Source organism: Trachypithecus francoisi, unplaced genomic scaffold (assembly GCF_009764315.1).
Source record: "Trachypithecus francoisi isolate TF-2019V2 unplaced genomic scaffold, Tfra_2.0 Lachesis_group6, whole genome shotgun sequence".
NCBI classification, from domain to species: domain Eukaryota; kingdom Metazoa; phylum Chordata; class Mammalia; order Primates; family Cercopithecidae; genus Trachypithecus; species Trachypithecus francoisi.
Window position 1 is genome coordinate 91,578,422 of NW_022681471.1, and position 6,766 is coordinate 91,585,187.

The 6,766-nt window shown below is 42.1% G+C and overlaps 1 pseudogene; it reads left to right on the plus strand.

Annotated features, from left to right (window-relative positions):
- The first annotated feature begins 4,737 nt into the window (after window positions 1-4,737).
- On the plus strand, window positions 4,738-6,311 carry LOC117077792 (annotated as a pseudogene).
- The last annotated feature ends 455 nt before the right edge of the window (window positions 6,312-6,766 follow it).

The following is a 6,766-nucleotide window of genomic DNA, read 5'->3' on the forward strand; positions in this document are numbered from 1 at the left end:
GCCACTACACCTGGCCTTACATAAACCAATTCTTATCAAATGATTTTTATGCTTATAACATATACAAATATAATATATATATATGAAAATAATAGCAGAGTGTGTGTGTGTGTGGGAGAAGTGAACATATATGATATTAGTACAAATTTTTTATATTTTACCAAAGGTAATTAGTAATTACTATGAAGTAGAGAGTGACAGGTTAAGATTCATATAGTAATCTCTAGAGCAACAACTAAGAAAATAACTTTTAAATATATAGTAAAACAATTCAACAAAGGAATGTAAAGACAATGTAAGTGATGTGGACAAATTGCTAGAAATAAACAAGTTACCAAAAATGAGTCAAGTAGAGACAGAGAATCTAAATAGAACTATACATAAGTGGGCCAAGCGAGGTGGCTTATGCCTGTAATCCCAGTACTTTGGGAGGCTGGGGTGGGCAGATCACCTGAGGTCAGGAGTTTGAGACCAGCCTGGCCAACATGGCGAAACCCTGTCTCTACTAAAAATACAAAAATTAGCCGAGGGTGGTGGCAGGCACCTGTAATCCCAGCTACTCAGGAGGCTGAGGCACGAGAATTGTTTGAACCAGGGAGGCGGAGGTTGCAGTGAGTTGAGATCACGCCACTGCACTCCAGCCTGGGCGACAGAGTGAGACTCTGTCTCAAAAAGTAATAATAATAAAAGGTAAATAGAATTGGACATAAGTAAAGACATCTGAATTATTTCAGAAATTTATAAGCTGATCTTAATAGGACTCAGAATAACAAAGAGATTTTTGAAAAAAAAAAAACAGAAGTTGAAATACTTTTGCTTTCTGATCCAGAAATTACTATAAAGCCGCAGTAATCAAGACTGTGTTGGTCAAAGGATACAAAATTTTACAGCCAGGAGGAATAAGCTAAAGAGATCTATTATACAATATAGTGACTATAGCTAATAACAATGTATTGTATACTTGAAAATTGCTAAGAGAGTAGATTTCAGATATTCTCATCACAAATAAATGATAAGTATGTGTGGTAATGTACATGTTAATGAGCTTGATTTAGCCATTCCACAGTGTGTACATATTTCAAAACATCATGTTGTACAATATAAATACATACAATTTTCATTTGTCAATTCAAAAATTTTTTAAAACTACTCTAAAAATAGATTTAAAAAGACAGCGTGATATTGTCATGAAGATAGATGATGGTACAGAATCAAGAGTCCAGAAATAAACCCTTCCATTTATGGTGAATGAATTTTTGACAAAGGTGCCAAGACAATTCAATGGAGAAAGTATAGTCTTTTCAATGATAGTTGCTGGGACAATTGGATGTCCACATGCAAAAGGATGAATTTGCATTCTTACCTCACACTATACACAAAAATTCACTTGAAATGGGTCAAAGGCCTAAATTTTAGTGCTAAAACTTTTAGAGAAAAAGTAAGAGAAAACTTTGGTGTGATGGTTAATTTTAGGTGTCAACTTGACTAGATGAAGGGATACCTAGAAAACTGGTAAAACATTATTTCTGAGTGTATCCGTGAGGGTGTTCCAGAGGAGGTTGGTGTGTAGTCAGTGGACTGAGTGGGGGAAGATCACCCTCAGTGTGGATGGGCACCATCCAGTTGGCTGAGGGCCCAGATAGAACAAAAAGGCAGAGGAAAGGTGAATTCGTGTTCTCTTTCTCTCTCTGTCTGTCCTGGAGCTGGGACACCTTTCTTCTTCTGCCCTTGGACATCAGAACTCCAGGTTCTCCAGCCTTCAGATTTTGGGACTTGCACCAGCAACCTCCTAGGTTCTCAGGACTTTGACATTGGACCGAGAGTTACACCATTTGATTCTCTGGTTCTGTGGCCTTCAGACTTGGACTGAGCCATGTTAGCAGCCTCTCTGGTTCTTTAGCTTGCAGGTAGCCTATCATGGGATTTCTAAGGCTCTATAACCACATGAGCAAATTCTCCTAATAAATCCCCTCTTATCTATCTATCTGTTTATCTGTCATTTATCTACCTATCTATCATGTATCTATCCTATTGGCTCTGTCTCTCTGGAGAACCCCAATGAATACAGATTTTGGTATTCAGAAATAGGGCTGTTGCTATAACATATCCCTGAAAATCTGGAAGCTACTCTGAAACTGGGTGATGGGTAGAGGTTGGAAGAACTTGGAGGAGTATCCTAGCAAAAGCCTATATTGCCATGAATAAAGTGTTTAGAGCGATTCTGGTGAGGGCTCAGAAGAAGACAGCAGTCAGGAAAGTCCGAAACTTCTGAAAGATCACTAAGTAGTCATGATCAGAATGTTGGTAGAAATATGAATGGTAAAGGTAATTCTGGTGAGATCTCAGATGGAAATGGGAAACAAGGTATGATAAACTGAAATGAAATCTTTCTTTGTCATAAAATGGCAAATAACTTGGCTGAATTTTACCCATGTCTGAAGGTTTTGTGGAAAGCAGAACTTAAAAACAATGAACTAGGATATGACAGAAGAACATCTAAGTAGCAAAGCATTCAGGGTGTTGTCTGACTTCTTCTAATTGTATATAGTTAAATGCAAGAAGAGACAAATGATTGAAACATGGAATTTTTAATGAAAAGGGAAGAGGAACATAAGGATTTGGAAAATCCTGGCTAAGTAAAGAATCAAAGGCATGTTTAGGAGAGAAAAACCAAAAGTGTGGCCAAAGGACCATTTGATAAGGAGATTAATACAGATAGACGGAAGCCAGATGCTATTCATTAAGACAATGGAGAATTAACCTAAAGTCATTATGGTGATCTTTGAGGCTGCCCCTTCCATCACAGTTTCAGAGCACAGGGACCTTGAGAGCAAGGTTTCTAGAAAAAGGACTGTGGGATCTCAGCATTTGCTGCCCTTTGCTACCTCAAGTATCTGCTTCCTGCATTCCAGTGCAGCAGTCTTTGGCTGTCCCAGCTATGGCTTAAGCAAGCCCAGGTGCAATTCAACCTGCTATTCTGAAAGATTAAAACATTAAGCCTTGGTTACATCCAGGTGGTGCTAATTGTGCAGTCCCAGAGAATGCAAGAAATGTGGGGCCGTGGCTTCCTTTACCTAGATTTCAAAGGATGTCATGGACAACTTGGGGGCCCAGGTAGTTTAAATTCCATGTTTAAACTCTGTCATGGGGCAGAGCTACCACAGAGAGCTTCCACTAATGTTACGGCCTTTCCGCTCCTTAGCTCAGCTAAGTCTGAGTTCTTGCCTCACAAGCAGGAAGAATTAGGCACACGAATGCCGGAGAGTGAGTGGAGTAGAATTTATTAAGCGAAAGGAAAACTCTCAGCAGAGAGGGGATGTCGGAGGGTGGAGGTTTCCCTAATTGAAGGTGGGAAAAGTCCCCCATGTGGCTGGATCCAGAACCTTTTATGGACTCAGAATGGGGAGGGCATGTTGATTGGTTTGTGAGTATGCAAAAAAGGTTAAAGCGAAGGCACCATTCAAAGGTGGGCATGACTGTAGAAAACCAGTTAGGAAAGGGTAGGTATAGGTAAAATAGGTAAAGGGAGGGGATCGATCAGAGGAAAGTGTGCCAAACAGGAAGACAAGTTATCAGTCCAGTCTGAGGATTTAACTTGTAGCTTGGCTTTCGGGCTTTAAACTGTCTTTGGCTTGGAGTTGGGGTTTCACTGGCTACCCACCCCATCTGCCTAGGTATTTGGCTGCCTCCTCTTGCTATCACTAGGACAATGCCAGTGGAACTGTGGGCTCAGGGCCGCTGCAGAGACCCCAGAAATGTAGACTCACCAATATGCAGTCCTAGCCTGGGAAAGCTGCATGCACAAGTCTTCAACCCATGAAAACTGCTGCATGGGCTGAGTCCAGCAAAGTCATGGGGGAGTGGCTGCCTGAGGTCTTGGAAGCACATAGCCCACTCTAATATGCCCAAAAGGTGGGACATAGAGTCAAGGAAGATTGTTCTGGAGCCTTAAGATTTGATGTTGTTCACTCTGTTGGGTTCTGAACATATTGGAGATCAGTTACCCCCTTCTTCTTGTCTGTTACTTCCTTTTAGACTGGGAATGTCTATCCTATGCCTGTCCTGCCACTGTATTTTGGAAGTAGATAACCTGATTTCACAAGCTTATGGCTGGAGGGAATTTGTCTCAGAATAAATCGTGCCTTGAGTCTCACCCATATATGATTTAGATGAGATTCTAGATTTTAGACTTACGTGTTGGTCCTAAAATAGTTAAGATTTTGGGGTCTATTGGGATGGAATGAATGTGTTTTGCATATGAGAAGAATGTGACTTTTGGGGGGTAATGGGTGGAATGCTATGGTTTGAATGTTTGTCCCCTCCAAAGCTCATGTTGAAATTTAATTGCCATTGTAATGGAACTGGGAAATGGGACCTTTCAGAGGTGATTAGGTTGTGGGGGCTCTGCCCTCATGGGTGGGTTTAATGTCTTTAAAATGAGACTTTCTGGAGTGGGTTCTCTCTTTTTTTCTGCTCTTGTGCCACATGAATAACAGTGTTCCTCCCCTCTGGAGGATACAACATTCAAGGTGTTATCTTGGAAGCAGAGACTGGGCCCTGGCCAGACGCCAAACTTTCTGGTGCCTTGATCTTGGACTTTCCAGCCTCCAAAACTGTAAGAAATAAATTTCTGTTCTTTATAAATTACACAGGTTGGCTGTGCCAGGGACCACAGACACGGGCAAACTTCTGAGCTACCAGCCCAACAGGGGCATAAAATGTCCCCGAGATGACAAAGAAGAGGAGCAGAAGATGCGTCGGAAGCAAACTAGTACTCAAGATTGGGAAGAGGAAATGATTGTGGGGGAAGAAGCAGAGGATGACAAAAAAAAAATGGCTGCTTCAGATTATTGACACAGAGGGTGAGGAGGAAGAAAAAGAGGAGGAGCTGTTGGATGAAAGCTCAGTGAAGAAAATGATCCTCACATTTGAATAGTGAGCATATAAAAACCAAGAATTGCAGATTAAGTTTCCAGACAATCCAGAGAAGTTCATGGAATCCCAACTGGACCTACATGACATCATTCAGAAGATGCATGTGGTGGCCACAATGCCAGACCTGTATCACCTTCTGCTGGAGCTGAATGCTGTGCAGTCACTTCTTGGGTTGCTTGGACACAATAATACAGACGTGTCCATAGCTGGGGTTGATTTGAGTCAGGAATTAACAGATATATAGACATCTTCTATGAGAGTGAAGAGGGAGCAGAAGTACTCATTGATGCTCTGGTGGATGGGTAGGTGACAGCACTGCTGGTGCAGAACATGGAGCGCCTGGATGAGTCTGTGAAGGAGGGGGCCAATAGTGTCCATAACACTCTTGTTATTGTGGGAAACATGGCTGAGTTCTAGCTGGAAATGTGTACGAGAGGTGCCCAGCAGGGTCTTCCTCAGTGGCTGTTGAAGAGGCTGAAGGCAAAGAGGCCTTTTGATGCCAACAAACTGTATTGCAGTGAAATGCAGGCCATATTGCTCCAGGACAACGATGAAAACAGGAAATGCTTGGGGAGCTGGATGGAATTCATGCACTTCTTCAGCAGTTAGTTATCTGTGTTTAAAAGACACAATCCAGCACAGCAAAGGAGCAGGAGATGATGGAGAATCCGTTTGATTCACTCTGCTTCTAACTAATGCTCAGTTCCAATCGTGAGCACTTCCTGAAGGGCAAGGGTCTTCAGTTGATGAATCTCATGCTCAGGGAAAAGAAGATCTCATGGAGCAGGGTCCTGAAAGTGCTGATTGCATCCAAGGGCGTCTACAACTGCGGTAAATTTGTTGACATTCTTGGCTTATGAACCATCTTTCCCCTCTTTATGGAATTTCCCAGGAAGATCAAGAAAGTGGGTACCACTGACAGGGAACACAAAGAGCATGTCTGTTCCATTCTGACTTTCCTTTTGTGGAACCTGAGAGGACATCAGCGAACCTGGCTTCTGAATAAATTAACTGAAAATGACAGTGAGTAGGTTGACAGACTCATGGAGTTGCATTTTCAATATCTGGGTGCAATGCAGGTGGCAGACAAGAGGAACGAAGGGGAAAAACATGACATGGTCCAGTGTGGAGAGATCATAGACAGTGACATGGGGGATGAGTTCTACCTCTAGTGCTTGGATGCAGGGCTCTTTGTTCTCCAGTGCATCTACTGCATTATGGCCAAGATCTGCAATGCCAATGTCCCCCAGATTTGCCCGAGGGTTCACCAGATCCTAAACATGTGAAGACGTTCCATCAAAATTGTCAGGCGTGTCATCAAGGAGTATGCGGAGTTCTGGGAGAAGGAGCAAAAAGCACATCCTGGGCTTGCTTGAAAACTTCTAGAGGCCTCTTGACCCTGTGCATAATGGACTCTCTCTCGGCTTCCCTTCCAGAGACAGTTTCTAGACAGCTGTGTGTGGCTTTTGGACAAATTAAAGCTAGTTTTGGTTAAAAAATAAATAGAATAAAATAAAGTACATGGTATTCTGTTACAGCATCACAAATGAACTAAGATGCTTGGTTACCTTGGGTTAGACAAAAATCTCTTAGATATACACAAAACGTGAAAGAACAAATTGATAAATTGGATTTCATCAATATAATAAAACTTTTGTGCTTTAAATGACACTATTAAGAAAATGAAAAGGGCAGGGCGCAGTGGCTCACGCTTGTAATCCCACCACTTTGGGAGGCTGAGGCAGGTGGATGACCTGAGGTCAGGAGTTCCAGAGCAGCCTGACCAACATGGTGAAACCCTGTCTCTACTAAAAATATAAAAATTAATCGG